Source organism: Carcharhinus amblyrhynchos, chromosome 10 (genome assembly GCF_965287045.1).
Source record: "Carcharhinus amblyrhynchos chromosome 10, sCarAmb.v2.hapA, whole genome shotgun sequence".
Lineage (NCBI taxonomy): Eukaryota > Metazoa > Chordata > Chondrichthyes > Carcharhiniformes > Carcharhinidae > Carcharhinus > Carcharhinus amblyrhynchos.
In genome coordinates, this window is record NC_137333.1 from 94,523,256 (window position 1) to 94,539,293 (window position 16,038).

The 16,038-nt window shown below is 44.9% G+C and overlaps 1 protein-coding gene across 2 annotated transcripts in view; it reads left to right on the forward strand.

The window, feature by feature from the left end:
- The first annotated feature begins 13,766 nt into the window (after positions 1–13,766).
- The window catches only part of jade3 (jade family PHD finger 3), a 62,753-nt gene continuing 60,481 nt past the window's right edge, over positions 13,767–16,038 (forward strand). For both annotated transcript variants that reach the window (XM_080197630.1, XM_080197629.1), the window contains exon 1: positions 13,767–13,909. The gene's annotated coding sequence lies outside the window, so the exon portion shown is untranslated. The remainder of the gene's footprint in view (positions 13,910–16,038) is intronic.

Genomic DNA, 16,038 nt, shown 5'->3' on the forward strand with positions numbered 1-16,038 from the left:
CATCCCTTCCATCCCCTCCCTATACTCCATCCATGCCAAGTCATGTCAACTCAAGACCTCATCCCCATAGCTTTCCATACCCTCCAAACCAACCTATGTTCCCCGTTCATCCCATGATCACTTGTAGCCTCAATGCCAACTCATGGCTCTCCACATATCCCTTGGCCCATCACAGTCCCTGTGCCAAAACATGACCCCATCTGCTACCCTATTCCCTTATACTCCTAATGCACATTTATCAAGTATCCACCATGGGGCTGACCTCAAGCCATGCTGATTTGAAATAAAATAGGTTTTTGCATTTATACATATACATTCTCATAAAAACCTGCACACTATTTTTAATTCCACTCAAGCACTTAATCCATTAGAAAAACCTATTTGTATTTGAAACTCCACATCAAAGACTCATCTTGTTAAAAACCTCTTGGAGCTGTCAATCAAACAGTGAACTTGCAATCACTATGACTCTTACTGTAATAATGATAGGTTGTTGAAGTAGTGAAATAGTAATAACACTCTAATGATTACCCTTAGGGTTATGGCAACAAATGCTTATTGAAACTACGAAGAGCAATTTCTCAGTTGCAAGCTGTTCTTCCCACCTCCAATTTAAAGGACAGGCTTTCTAAATAATTTGACAATTCCACAAACCTTGTCCACTTTTGATGTGCATTTCATATTGAATCTTTAAAAATTGTAAATCATACATTGAGGGATAAGACTCTTGCTTCATCAAAAACATTTGAGCTTGGCATTGCGTCCAAATAACTCTGCTGGGCTTAAGTTTCCCCTATGTTTGAGTCACATACTGCCCTTGTTCCCCTCCCAGCAATACTAAGATCTGTTTGAAATGAGGGCAGGATCTCCAGGTGCCAATGCCATTTTGATTTGATTTATTATCACATGTATTTGTATACAGTGAAAAGTATTGTTTCTTGTGTGCTTATATAGATAGCTCCTGAGATCAGCCCCAAGATGGATACTTGGTGAATGTGCATGAGGAGTACAAGGGAAAAGGGTGGTGGGTGGGGTTATATATTGGCATAGGGAGTATGATGGGCCATGGGATGTGTGGAGAGCCATGAGTTGACATTGAGGCTACAAGTGGTCATGGGATGAGTTAGGAACATAGCTTGGCATAGAGGGTATAAAAAGACATTGGGGTGGGGTCTTGAGTTGACATGACTTGGTATGGATGGGGCATAGGGAGGTGGTGGGAGGGATGAGGGCTAGGGAGCCTAATATTCAACCACAAAACTATACGGATAGCATAGGGCAGCAGTTAGCATTGCTGTCTCACAGTGCCAGGGATCTGGTTCAGTTCTGGCCTTGGGTGACTGTGGAGTTTGCATGTTCTCCCTGTGTCTGTGTGGATTTCCTCTGGGTGGTCAGGTTTCCTCCCACAGTCCAAAGACATGCAAGTTAGGTTGATTAGCCATGGTAAATTGACCTTAGTGTCAGGGGATTACTAGGGCAAATATGTGGGGTTACAGGAATAAAGCCTGGGTGGGATTATGGTTAGTGCAGACTCGATGGTCCAAATGGCCTCCTCTTGTACTGCAGGGATTCTTAAAAAAAAGTTCTAAAGCATACTGTACATGGAGACAAAAAGGAGACAGTGCAGAATGTAGTGTTGCAGTCATAGCTGGGTTACAGAGAAAGATCCACTTAATGCAAGGTAAGTCCATTCAAAAGGCTGACAGTAGCAGGGAAGAAGCTGTTCTTGAGTTGGTTAGTGTATCTTCTTCTCGATGGAAGAAGGTGGAAGAGTGTATGTCTGGGGTGCGTGGAGTTCTTAATTATGCTGGTTGTTCTTCTGAGGCAGCAGGAAGCGTAGACAGTATCAATAGATGAGAGGACTGGGCTTCATTCACGACCCCTTGTAGTTTCTTGCAGCCTTGGACAGAGCAGGAGCAATACCAAGCTGTGATATAATCAGAAAGAATGCTTTCTATGGTGTCTCTGTAAAAGTTGGTGAGAGATGTAGCAGACATGCCAAATTTCCTTAGTCTTCTAAGTAGAGGTGTTGGTGGGCTTTCTTAACTATAGCGTCAGAATGGAGGAACCAGGACAGGTTGTTGGTGATCTGGTCACCTAAAAACTTGAAGCTCTCAACCCTATACTTCATCCTCATTGATGTAGACAGGCATGTCCTCCACTGTGTTTCCTGAAGTCGATGACTATCTCCTTCCTTTTGTAACATTTTGGGAGAGATTATTGTCATTGCACCAGTTCTCCAGATTCTCTATCTCTTTCCTATACTCCATCTCGTTGTTTGAGATCTGACGCACTCAGGTGGTGTCATCAGCAAACCTGAAAATTGAGTTGGAGAGGAACTTGGCCACACAGTCTTCTGTGTATAAGGAGTATAGTAAGGGGCTGACGCACAGGCTTGTGGAGCACCGTTGTTGAGGATGATCGTGAGGGAGGTTTTGTTGCACATCCTTACTGGTTGTGGTCTGTGGATTAGGAAGTTCAGAATCCACTCATGGGGGGAGGAGCTGAGCCCCAGGCCACAGAATTTGGAGATGTTTCATAGGAATAATGGTGTTGAAGACTAAGTTGTGGTTGATGAATAGGAATCTGACATGGATGTCTTTGTTATCTAGATTTTCTAGGGTTAAGAGCAGGGCCAGGGAAATGGCATCTGCTGTGGACCTGTTGCGGTGGTAGGCAAACAGTAGTGGATCCAGGCAATGTGGGAGGTCGGAACTGATTCATGCCATGACTAACCTTTCAAAGCACTTCACTATGATGGATGTCAGAACCACTGGACAATAGTCATTAAGGCACGCTGCCTGGCTTTTCTTTGGTACCGGGATGATGATACGGACCGAAATCTCCACAATTCCTTGATAAAAGTTGGGGCTGTGGAGTTTAAGAAATAAACTGAGTTAATTAGAAGCTTGAGAAGAGCAGAGTGACTTGTGTCAGAAAGATATTGGGCTTCTTTACTGCATTCAAGATAGTTTTCAGTAGAAACATGTTCCTGGACCAACTAAAGGGTAGGACATACTAGCTTTAATAATGAACCAAAACTTGGATAAATGTTCCCTTACTGATACCTTAACACCAATAATGATATGTATGAATTCAATCTTGGGTTTGAAAGGAGAAACAGAAGCGTTATTAAGATTCTAGATTTTGGTATGGGTGATTCAAGAATTTGACAGCACAAATTGATTGAAGTTGTCATTGGGTAAAATTATAAACAAACAATGGAAGGTGTTCAAAAATAATTTGGTTTAAAGCATGGCCAATATATATCCCCAAGGGGCAAGAGCTTCATGTATCAAATGAAATAAGCATGATATAAAACTAAATAAACAAGCTTATACAAGTTCAAAAAGTGGGATAGATCAAGGGGAATGAGATTGATATGTAACAGGTAAAGCAATCTGATTGAATGCTTGTGGGATATCAAGATTAACAGTTTTTACAGTTGAGAAAAGGGGTAGTTGAGGGTAATATGCAGTCTCCCAAAAAAATTCAAGTAATATAGCAAATGAAAATAAGGAAATGCACACTTGTTGAATCTATTTCTGTACTTTTGTCAGTTTTCATAGAGGAAGAGATTAATATACCCGATTTGTAAGCAAACAGATAACGTATCAAGGATTAGAAATCATTAAAGCTAATGTAAGAAAATCGAATGAGATAAAATACTAAAAACTGACATCTCCTAGACCTGATAGTTTCCGCCAGAGTTTTAAAGGAAGTGTGAGAAATTTGCAGATGTTTTAGCCATAATCTTTCAAAGTAGTGTTGATTTAGGAACTATCCCTTTATATTGGGAAATCACAAAAGTGACCTCTTTATTTAAGCAAGGTAAATGAAACCAGGAAATCTGTAATTCAAGATAGAGTGACTGAATATTTAGAAATTGGAGTCAACATAGATTTGTAAAGGATATCTTGGAAGAGCTACACAGAGATTCACCAAAATGTTACAAGGACCAAAAGGGTTTGATTATGAGTTTACATAAATTAGCCTGATATTTCTTGGAATACAGTTCACGTTGTGATTTGCGGATTTATGGGAGTGGGGGAGGTCTCTACAGGGAGCCATAAAAAAAAACTAAGATGGGAGATGTGTCATTTTGGAGCGGCAATCTTAACCAATAACCTTAAATATGAGGATCGATGTTTGCTGACCAAGAATATTAAGGTAGAATGAAGTTGGTCTACAGATAAGCAATGATGCTATTGAATAATAGAATAGCTCTGAGGGGCTGAATGGCCCTATGTAATGTTCTGTTCCTATGTAATGGAGCAGCTGAATATCAGATGTTCCTCTTTCTTTAAACATTACAAAAAGTGTTTTGAGGAGTTTTGGACTGAAGATGAATTGGCAATAAATGAGTAAATGTTAATTTATAAAATTATAGAAACAGTCCTGCCTGTCATAGAATCCCTAGTGCAAAAGGAGGCTATTCGGCCCATTGAGTTTGTACTGACCACAACCCCACCCAGGCCCTATTCTCATAATCCCACATATTTACTCAGATAATCCCCCTGACACGAGGGTCAATTTAGCATAGTCAATCAACCTAACCCGCACATCTTTGAACTGTGGGAGGAAACCGGAGCACCCGGAGGAAACACACAGGGAGAACGTGCAAACTCCACATAGTCAGTGACCCAAGCCAGGAATTGAACCCTGGTCCCTGGTGCTGTGACGCAGCACTGCTAACCACTGTGCCACCATGCCATGTAGATCAGCACATGGAAAAATCTCAACCATAACGAAGTGTTGGAATGTTTTTGCATTTTGGTTTGCAAGAGAATACTTAAATGCAATTTATTCTCAGCCATCTGCCATGAACCAAATTCTATCCGTGGCCAAAATGTAGGCAATTATTATTGTGAGGCGAGCCAGGCAATCCGTGGTTTCCACTTTGCTTTGCACCCAAGCTTCATGTCAGGCCTGGGTGGCACAGTGATGAGCACTCCTGCTTCACGCACCAGGAACTTGAGTTCAATTCCAGCCTTGGGTGATTTGTGGAGTTTGCATGTTCTCCCCATATTTGCATATGTTTCATCTGGGTGCTTTGATTTCCTCCCACAGTCCAAACGTGTGCAGATTAGATGGATTGGCTATGCTAAATTATCTCTTAGTGACCCAAGATGTGTAGGGTTAGGGGGATTAATGGGGTAAATATGTGGAGTAAGAGGAATAGAACCTGAGTTAGGTATACTGTCAGAATGTTGGTGCAGACTCAATTAGCTGAGTGGCCTCCTTCTGCACTGTTGGGTTTCTGATCTGCCTCTGAGTTCCCCACTGACTCTTTTCCAAGCTTCTGTTTTGAGTTCAGTGCATGCTTTGTTTATCTTGTATTTTTCATCTTTCACTGGAAAGACAGAGACTGACGGGAGACCTGATAGATGTCTACAAAATCAGAGACATAGATAGGGTGGACAGTCAGAGGCATTTTCCCAGGGTAGAAGTATCAATAACAAGAGGGCACATGTTCAAGGTGAGAGGGGGAAAGTTTGAGGAAGATGTGTGCAGAGAGTAGTGGATGCCTGGAACCTGCTACCAGAGCAGGTGGAAGCAGGTGCATTAACAAAATTTAAGAGACACCTTCATGGGTACATGAATAGGGAGGAAATAGAGGGATAAGGACTGAGTAGGGGCAGAAGGTTTATTTTTTAATTAGGGCATCATGATCAGTGCAGGCTTGGAGGGCCGAAGAGCCTGATCCTGTGCTGAATTGTTCTTTGTCTGCATCAAAGATGAAGAACTGGAGTTGGTTGAGAGCTTTAAGTTTCGAGGTGTTCAGATTACTAACAATCTCGATGGGTCGAATGGTCTCTTTCTGCACTATAGGGATTCTATGACCCCTGCTTGCATTTTCTATGGAATCTTCCCCAAATCATGGAATTTTGGAAAATTAAAACCAATGCATCAACTATCTCAGTTACTTCTTTTGAGACCCTAAGATTATGATCTTTTCTGCATCCACCCTGTCAATTCCCCACAGGAAAAATGAGTAAATCCAGCTGTTTTTTTCAGCGGGACTTTCAAAATGAATCTTCCACACTTTTGTGCATTGCAGAGTGCACTAGCATGAATCTTATTAAAAAGCTGTGGGTGGGGCCTAAACTGAGAGGCCGGCAGCATAGCGCTTAGTGGGCCACTGCACATGCACCGATTTGTCAACGCTGAGATTGGCACATGTGCTGCAGCCCTGTACTGCTGGCCTCCCAATTGCTCCCTCTGTCACCGCCAAATGCAGAATGGCAGTGGGAACCCTCACCACCACCAATCACACCCTCAGAGGTGCTGCTTCCATTAGGCCCCACTTCCACTGGCCCTGCTCCTTTCGCAGTGTCTGGGCAGTGCCACTTTGCCCCTTGAGCAGTGTAGGGGGCCAGCCTGACACTGCCAAGCTGGCTTTACCCTGACCTCCTGGGGGGGCCTCGACGGCCCCCGTTCACTCCGGGGGGTGGGGTTGGCCTGCCAGCTCCCTGCTACGGGAGAGCTATTGTAAACCCTACTGGAGTGAAAAACTCCTGGCAGGTGTGGGGGAGAGGAGGTGAGTGGGCCCAGAGACTTTAGTGCCAGTCCCACTAATAAGATAATACTCATTTCCATAATTTATACAGCTCTGCATTGATTTCTGGCTCAGAGCTGATAGTGCTGGAAAGCTGGCGGCTAGAGATGCACGGAGGATGTAGTTCCCAGTGGGAAGACTGCTGCATAGTGCCCACTTGATTCTCCCAGCAGCGCAGTGGGCTATATGTTTCAGCAGGCTATATATAATCAGTCCCTATATGTTTCAATAAGATCATCTCTCAATCTTCTGAACTCCAATGGATTCAGGCCCAGGCTGTCTATTGTTTCTTCATAAGACACCCATCCTGGGTGGAGTTCTCTGAACTGCTTCCAATGCATTTATATCCTTCAGGACACACTTATCTCACTTCCCTTTAGAGGATTATGAAGCAATTAAAAACTGTTGAACACACCAGGATTTTGCAAATATTCCTTGTGCGATCAGGGAGGAGGAAAGTAGGGTCATTGGGGAATTTGCTTACTTTTCAAAAGCATCAGTTATTTCTCCCAGTGAGACTGGATTAGCAGTGGCTTCACTTCAATATCAAGGGACTGTGTTGTCTCTTCAGACAAACAAATTTTCCCCTACAGGTGTTGTAACTTCTAGCCTCAGTGACTGATAATAAAAAGCAGTTGAGTGTGTCTGAATTGGAAGACTAATAGCTCATATTTTTCATTTGCTGCCTAAATAATTTTGTAATCATGAAGTAACTGCTTCGAATAATATTAATTCTCAGGTTGTGGGTGTCATTGGCAAAGTCAGCATCATACACCCTACTTTTCTTTGAGAAGGTGATGGAGTGAATTGCTGCAGTTCATGTGGTCACGGTATGTGCATTGTGTTGACAGGTATGAGAGCTCCAAAATTATGACCCTCCTGTTCACACTTTCCACCCATGCTCCTGCTTGCTGTTTCTATCCTGATTCTTGGGGCTTCCTGCCCCTCTCCTGGGTCCTTACATAGAATCCCTGCAGAAAGAGGCTTTTCAGCCCATCAGGTTTGCACCAACAACAATTCCACTCAGGCCCTATCCCAGTAGCCCCATATGCTTATCCGCTAATCTCTCTAACCTACGCATCCTGGGACACTAAGGGTCAATTTAGCATGGCCAATCAACCTAATCCACACATTTTTGGACTGTGGGAGAAAACTGGAGCACCCTGAGGAAACCCATGTGGACGCAGAGGGAACGTGCAAACTCCACACAGACAGTGACCCAAGCTGGGAATTGAACCCAGGTCTTTGGCACTGTGAGGCAGCAGTGCTAACCATGGTGTGCCGTCCTGTTTTGAGCGATGAGCCTGCTATGACCGAGAGTGAAGGAGAGAGCAAGAGAGGCTGTAAGTGGAAGTCACCTGTGGGAGGGTTGAGAGAGGAAGGAACTGAGTGGAGGGTTGGGGGGGCTTGGTGAAAAATGATGAGTGGAAGAGTTGATGAACAGGAAGCAGCAAAAAGGAGGTAAGTAGAAATAATTAATAAGATATAAAGAGCTCTTGAGTTAGTAAGAGGATTTTTGAAACAAAAACAGAAAATGCTGGAAAATCTCAGCAGGTCTGACTGCATCTGTGGAGAAAGAATAGAGCCAACGATTTGAATCTGAATGACCCTTCATCAGAGCTGGATTTTTTGACCGGTTCAGTTCAAGGCAGTCAAAAAGCTTGTTGTGTAAAAATTATAGTAATTTAACCCACACTTATTACATGGTTTCTTATGAGGTGATTTTTGGTTAGCACATTTTTGTTTAGCTTGCCATTTTTAGGAACAGATTAGAAGTACTAAACGAAGAATAGTTTTACCCCATTATGACTGAATGCACAACTGCCAGTGGTGGAGTGAAGGAAATCAGATGTGTGAGGGGCTAAAATTAGAAGAGCACAGAAGTATGAGATGGTTGCAGGACTTGAGAAGATGGGGAAGAGTGCGAGGCCAGGGAAATATTTGAAAAAAAGAATGACAATTTTTAAATTGTAGTCTTGTCGGATCTCCTGGTAGAGGTTGCAGGTTCGGAAGGTGCCGTCGAAGGAGACTCTGTGAGTTGCTGCAACAGAGAATTCCAGAGATTCACCACCCTTTGAGTGAAGAAGTTCCTCCTCAACTCCGTTCTAAACCGCTTCCCCTTTATCTTGAGGCTGTGCCCCCTAGTCCTACTGTCTTTTTTGAGCGGGAAGAGTCTCTCCACCTCTATCCTATCCATCCCATTCATCATCTTATACGTCTCAATGAGATCTCCCCTCATTCTTCTAAACTCTAACGAGTACAAGCCTAGTTTATTCAGCCTCTCCTCATAGCTCAATCCCGTCAACTCCGGTATCAGCCGAGTAAACCTCCTCTGCACTCCCTCCAGGGCCAAAATATCCTTGCGCAGGTGCGGCGCCCAAAACTGCACACAGTACTCCAGCTGCGGCCTCACCAATGCCCTATACAGCTGCAGCAAGACCTCCCTACTTTTATATTCAATCCCCCTCGCTATGAAGGCCAGCATCCTATTAGCCTTCCTGACCACCTGCTGCACCTGCAAGCTGGGTTTTTGCGACTCATGCACAAGAACCCCGAGGTCCCTCTGCACCGTCGCCTGCTGCAGTTTTTTGCCACGTAAGTAATAGTCCTTCCTACCATTCTTCCTACCAAAGTGGACCACCTCACACTTGCCAACATTAAATTCCATTTGCCATTTCCTGGCCCATTCGCCCAGCCTATCTAGATCCTTCTGCAGACTCTCCACACCCTCCGCACAATTTGCCTTTCCCCCAATCTTGGTGTCATCAGCAAATTTCGACACCCTGCACTCGGTTCCCTCCTCCAGATCATCTATATAAATGGTAAATAGCTGAGGCCCCAGCACCGACCCCTGGGGCACCCCACTAGTCACCAACCGCCAATCCGAATAGCACCCATTGACCCCCACTCTCTGCCTCCTATTTGACAACCAATCCTCTATCCACGCTAACACCCTACCCCCAACTCCATGTCCCCTGACCTTCTGCAATAACCTCTTGTGAGGTACCTTGTCAAACGCCTTCTGAAAATCCAGAAAGACCACATCCACCGGCTCTCCTCTATCCACTGCCCTAGACACATCCTCATAGAACTCCAGTAAATTTGTCAGACACAACTTCCCTTTAATGAAACCGTGTTGCGTCTGCCCTATCAAGCAATTCCCTTCAAGATGCCTCGCAATTTCCTCCTTAATGACGGATTCTAACATTTTACCTACCACAGACGTTAAACTAACCGGCCTATAATTCCCCGCCTTTTGCCTGGCACCCTTCTTAAACAACGGCGTAACATTAGCCGTTTTCCAATCTTCCGGCACTTCCCCGGAATCCAGCGACGTCTGGAAAATAACCACCAAGGCATCCACTATCACCTCCGCCATTTCTTTCAGAACCCTCGGATGCATTCCATCCGGTCCTGGGGACTTGTCCACAATCAGCCCCTCCAGTCTGTCGAGCACCACCTCTCTAGTAACAGTAATGTCATTAAGACCCTCCAGTCCTACCACCTTTCCATCGCTAACACCCGGCAAATTATTCACGTCCTCCTCCGTGAAGACAGAAACAAAAAAGTTATTCAAGACCTTAGCCATATCCCCATCCCCTACCACTAGCTCCCCTTTCTCATCCTCTAAAGGACCAACGTTCACCCTAGCCAGCCTCTTCCTTTTTATATATTTATAAAAACTCTTGCTATCCTTTTTTATATTAAGTGCTAGCCCAGCTTCATAGCTTCTCCTACCCTCCTTTATCAACTTCTTTGTCAATCTTTGTTGACATTTAAACCTTTCCCAATCCTCTTCTCACCCACTGCTCTTAGCTACTCTAAATTCCTCCGCTTTTAATTTAACACTTTCCTTCACCTCCTTCGTTATCCACGGCTTATTACCTCTCCTCCTACTGTCCTTTTTGACCATCGGAATAAATTTCTGCTGAGCACCAAGAAAGATCTCCTTAAAGATCCTCCACTGCTCCTCAGCAGACCTACCTTCCAATGCGCTCCCCCAGTCCACATTCGCCAATTCTTCTCTCATCCTACCATACTCCCCTCTATTCAAACAAAGGACGCGTGTCCGGGAACCCACTTTCTCCTCCTCCATCTGCAACAGAAACTCCACCATGCAATGATCACTGTCTCCAAGAGGATCCTTCACCGCAAGGTCCCTAATTCTACCCGCCTCATTACATAGCACCAGATCCAAGATAGCTCGCTCCCTCGTCGGCTCCAACACACACTGTTCAAGGAAATATACTTTTAGTCCAATCAAAAAACCCAATTCAAATTGAATCCAATTCATGGTCCCCACTTGAGGGACAAAAAAAGATCCAAGCTGATAGGATGAGACATTACACCCCCTCCTGGGCTTGATCTAATGCTTCATCTTACTCAATAGGCTGACATTGCTTTGAAAAATTGAATCAGGTAAAGCCTCGGTTTAACCTCATTGGCTACCCTGATCTTTTACCCTACCGAAGCCTGGGCAAACCATCATCGCAGGCGTTAGCACGCCCCCAGTGCAATGGGTTAGCTCATCACCTGCTTGATCATGGTTTCACCCCTGCCAGGTAAACATCCTTATACATTTTGGCATATAAGAGAAGTGCCTCAGACAATTCAGTGACAGTCCCACACTTTCTCTGTTGTGGAACCAAAGGTAATTAGGTATGTCTGCAAGACTCTCACCAGTTTTCAAAGATGCACCATAAAAAGCATCCATCTTTGTGTTGAGTCTCTTTCTTTTTCTCTTCCTGTTGTGAATCTCTCGTTCTGTGTGTTGCTGAAACTCTCTGTCTTTGTTTGGTCTCTGTATGTTGTTAAGTCTCTCCATATGTGTGTTGTTGTCTCTTTCTCTCTCCGTTCAGTCTGTCTCTTTGTGTTGTTCTGTCTCTCCACATTCATGTGTGCTGTTGAGTCTCTCTGTTTTTAAGAACATAAGAACATAAGAAATAGGAGCAGGAGTAGGCCATCCAGCCCTTCGAGCCTGCCCCGCCATTCAATAAGATCATGGCTGATCTGTCGCTGCTCAGTTCCACTTTCCCGCCCTCTCCCCATAACCCTTAATCCCCTCTCCTATCAAAAACCCATCAACCTGCGTCTTAAAAATATTTAGCGAGGCAGCCTCCACCACTTCAACGGGCAGAGAATTCCAGAGATTCACCACCCTTTGAGTGAAGAAGTTCCTCCTCAACTCCGTTCTAAACCGCCCCCCTTTTATCTTGAGGCTGTGCCCCCTAGTCCTATTGTCTTTTTTGAGCGGGAAGAGTCTTTCCACCTCTATCCTATCCATCCCATTCATCATCTTATACGTCTCAATGAGATCTCCTCTCATTCTTCTAAACTCTAACGAGTACAAGCCCAGTTTATTCAGCCTCTCCTCATAGCTCAACCCCCTCAACTCCGGTATCAGCCTAGTAAACCTCCTCTGCACTCCCTCCAAGGCCAAAATATCTTTGCGCAGGTGCGGCGCCCAAAAATGCACACAGTACTCCAGTTGCGGCCTCACCAATGCCCTATACAGCTGCAGCAAGACCTCCCTACTTTTATACTCAATCCCCCTCGCTATGAAGGCCAGCATCCCATTCGCCTTCCTGACCACTTGCTGCACCTGCAAGCTGGGTTTTTGCGACTCATGCACAAGGACCCCGAGGTCCCTCTGCACCGTCGCCTGCTGCAGTTTTTCACCCCGTAAGTAATAGTCCTTCCTACCATTCTTCCTACCAAAGTGGACCACCTCACACTTGCCAACATTAAATTCCATTTGCCATTTCCTGGCCCATTCGCCCAGCCTATCTAGATCCTTCTGCAGACTCTCCACACCCTCCGCACAATTTGTCGTTCCCCCAATCTTGGTGTCATCAGCAAATTTCGACACTCTACACTCGGTTCCCTCCTCCAGATCATCTATATAAATGGTAAAAAGCTGAGGCCCCAGCACCGACCCCTGGGGCACTCCACTAGTCACCATCCGCCAATCCGAATAGCACCCGTTGACCCCCACTCTCTGCCTCCTATTTGACAACCAATCCTCTATCCACGTTAACACCCTACCCCCAACTCCATGTCCCTCGACCTTCTGCAATAACCTCTTGTGAGGCACTTCGTCAAACGCCTTCTGAAAATCTAGAAAGACCACATCCACCGGCTCTCCTCTATCCACCGCCCTAGACACATCCTCATAGAACTCCAGTAAATTTGTCAGACATGACTTCCCTTTAATGAAACCGTGCTGCGTCTGCTCTATCAAGCAATTCCCTTCAAGATGCCTCGCAATTTCCTCCTTAATGACAGATTCTAACATTTTACCTACCACAGACGTTAAACTAACCGGCCTATAATTCCCCGCCTTTTGCCTGGCACCCTTCTTAAACAACGGCGTAACATTAGCCGTTTTCCAATCATCCGGCACTTCCCCGGAATCCAGCGACGTTTGGAAAATAACCACCAAGGCATCCACTATCACCTCCGCCATTTCTTTCAGAACCCTTAGATGCATTCCATCCAGTCCTGGGGACTTGTCCACAATCAGCCGCTCCAGTCTGTCGAGCACCGCCTTTCTAGTAACAGTAATGTCATTAAGACCCTCCAGTCCTACCACCTTTCCATCGCTAACACCCGGCAAATTATTCACGTCCTCCTCCGTGAAGACAGAAACAAAAAAGTTATTCAATACCTTAGCCATATCCCCATCCCCTACCACTAGGTCCCCTTTCTCATCCTCTAAAGGACCAACATTTACCCTAGCCAGCCTCTTCCTTTTTATATATTTATAAAAACTCTTGCTATCCTTTTTTATATTAAGCGCTAGCCCAGCTTCATAGTTTCTCCTACCCTTCCTTATCAACTTCTTTGTCAATCTTTGTTGACATTTAAACCTCTCCCAATCCTCTTCTCGCCCACTACTCTTAGCTACTCTAAATTTTTGTGTTGTGGTCTCTCCGTGTTGTCTCTCCCTGTGTTGTTGTGTCTCTGTGTGCGGTTCAATCTCTCTGTGTTGCTGTCTCTCTCTGTGTTGTGTGTGTGTGTGTGTGGTTCAATCTCTCTGTGCTGTTGCGTGTGAGATTCAGTCTCTCTGTGTTGCGGTCTCTTTCTGTCTTGTCCTCTTGTCCAAATGGCCTCCCAAGCTAAGTGACGGTTGGCCATCCCACAATGCCTGGCGGTGGGTTGAGTTGCCGGGCCCGGGCCTGGCGCATGCTCAGTGGTTGCTGTCAACAGGAGGCACAGTGAGTGAGAGAAAAAAGCAGCGAGAGCGCCGAGTAGCCGAATAGGAGAGCTCCTGTCCTCAGCGAGAGTCGAGGGGGTAGAGTTCCACTCATGGAGTGGCGGATTGCCGTGTCCGAAGGCCCGGAATGGTCGGTGAGTGCGTGGAAGCTGGCTCCCGGGCCTCGACTATTTTCCCTTTGTGTATGTGTGTGTTATTGGGGTGGGGGCAGCGCTTGTACTCGAGGCCGCGGCGGAGCTATGGGCCTTTCCTCCTCCTGCCGCCACTCTTGTGCATGCAATGCGGTCGGCCCTCCACCTCCTTTTGTCTTTACATATTCTACCCTTTTCAAAGGAAATATACTTAAAGGAACAGTTAAAAGTTGTGCAGATATAACATATCTTGTACTTGAAGGGCGAGTGGCCACACGGCGGCGGTGGCGGCTGGATGGCTTTGGCGTGTCCCTCTGTCTTTCCCCTTCAGCATTTTGCTGTTGTGGAGGGAGGACTGCTTCACATTGAGCTTTGGCGCCAAGGCCAGCCAACCAGCCTGACTGACTGACTGCTTCCAGCTACCTTCCTTCTTCCTCTCACTTCAAGCTACCAGCCTCATTCACTCTGCAGATTGGGAGAACTTTTTAGCAGCAATCCCCAGTTTGTTTTTGTTTGCATTGCATTCTTAAAAATAAAATCTGCATTGTGCGATTTATTGGGTAGAAGTTCGGAATGTAACTTGCAGTTTGTTGTCATATGTTAAACACTGTTCCATTCATTTGTAGTTAACAATTCCTCGTTTTTTAAAGCTTTAACATAATGGAAGAAATAAATTGTAGTTTTTATCAAGTCACTTTTTTACGTTGAATTAAAACATCCTTGTGTCCCCTTTTTGTTGTAAATACTTTCCTTATCTACGCTCAAAAGAAAGAACATTTTTTCATACAGTGCTTCCTAGATAATCCAATGTACTTTTACAGCTAATGAATTACTGAAGAATAGTCACATTTATATCTTAGAAAACAGGACGGTGGCCAGATAATCTGTTTTTGTGATATTGGATGAGGGATTAATATTGGCCAAATATCAGGGAGAACTTCTCTAAGATACTGCCATGGCATTTATTTTCAAACTTGTGTGGCAATAAGGCTAGGGTTTATTGCTGCTCTAATTGTCCCAGAGAAAGTGGTGGCAAGCTGTCTATTTGAACAGCTGTACCTTGTGTGTCGAAGATATCCCACAGTTAGGTAAAATGTTCCAGGCTTTAACTCAGTGATGAAAGAACGACAGTATTTTGCATTTCCAAGTCAGGGTGGTGCACAACTCGGAGGGGAACAGTTGACTCCCTATCCCTTTTTGGGTAATAAGAGGTCATGGGTTTGGAAGGTGCTGTTGTAGAACTCTGGGGAGTTGCTGCAATGCATGTTGGAGATAGTGCACCCTGCAGCAAGTGTGCTGGTGTGAGGGACTGGTGGATGGGATGCCAATCAATCAAGATGCTTTGGCCTAAATGTTGCTGAACTACTTGTCGTTGGAGCTCTGCTCATCCCGGCGAGTGGGAAGTATTCCATCACGTTCTTGACTTGTGTCTGGTATGTGGTGGAAAGAGTTTGAAAGACTCAGAAGGTGAGCCACTTAACTGTTGCTATAGCCACTGCATTTGTGACGAGTCCAGTTTAAAAATTATGGTCAATTGTAGTTATTACCTTGCACTTGTGTGCTACTTACCACTTATCTGCCCAGGTCACATTGTTATGCAGGTTTTGCTACATGTGAGCACAGACTGCTTCAGTATCCTAAGAGTTCTGAATGAAACTTATGACGGAGGGGAAATGATTAATGAGATAGCTGAATGTGGTCGGCCTAGGACATTGCCCTGAGGAACACCTGCAGCATTGTCTTGGGGTTGAGATGATTGAACTCCAAAAACTACAAACGTTTTCTTTTGTGCAGGGTATGACACCAGCTGGTGGAGAGTTTTCCCCTGATTCCCTTTGACTTCCATTTTGCTCCTTGGTGCCACTGTCCTGATGCTAACAATGTGAAAAATTGTTTGTCCACAAATTGCAGGGCAAATCTAATTACCGCCCAATCAGTTTATTCACAAAACATCACCAAAATGATGGGTGGTGTCATTGAAAAGAGGCATTTGCACAACAATAACCTGCTCGTTGACACCTGGTTTGGCATCTGCTAGCATCACAACTCCAGATCTCATTACAGCCTTAGTCTAAGCATGAACAAAAGAGCTGAACTTGAGGTAAGATGAGAGTGACGACTCTTATTTGACC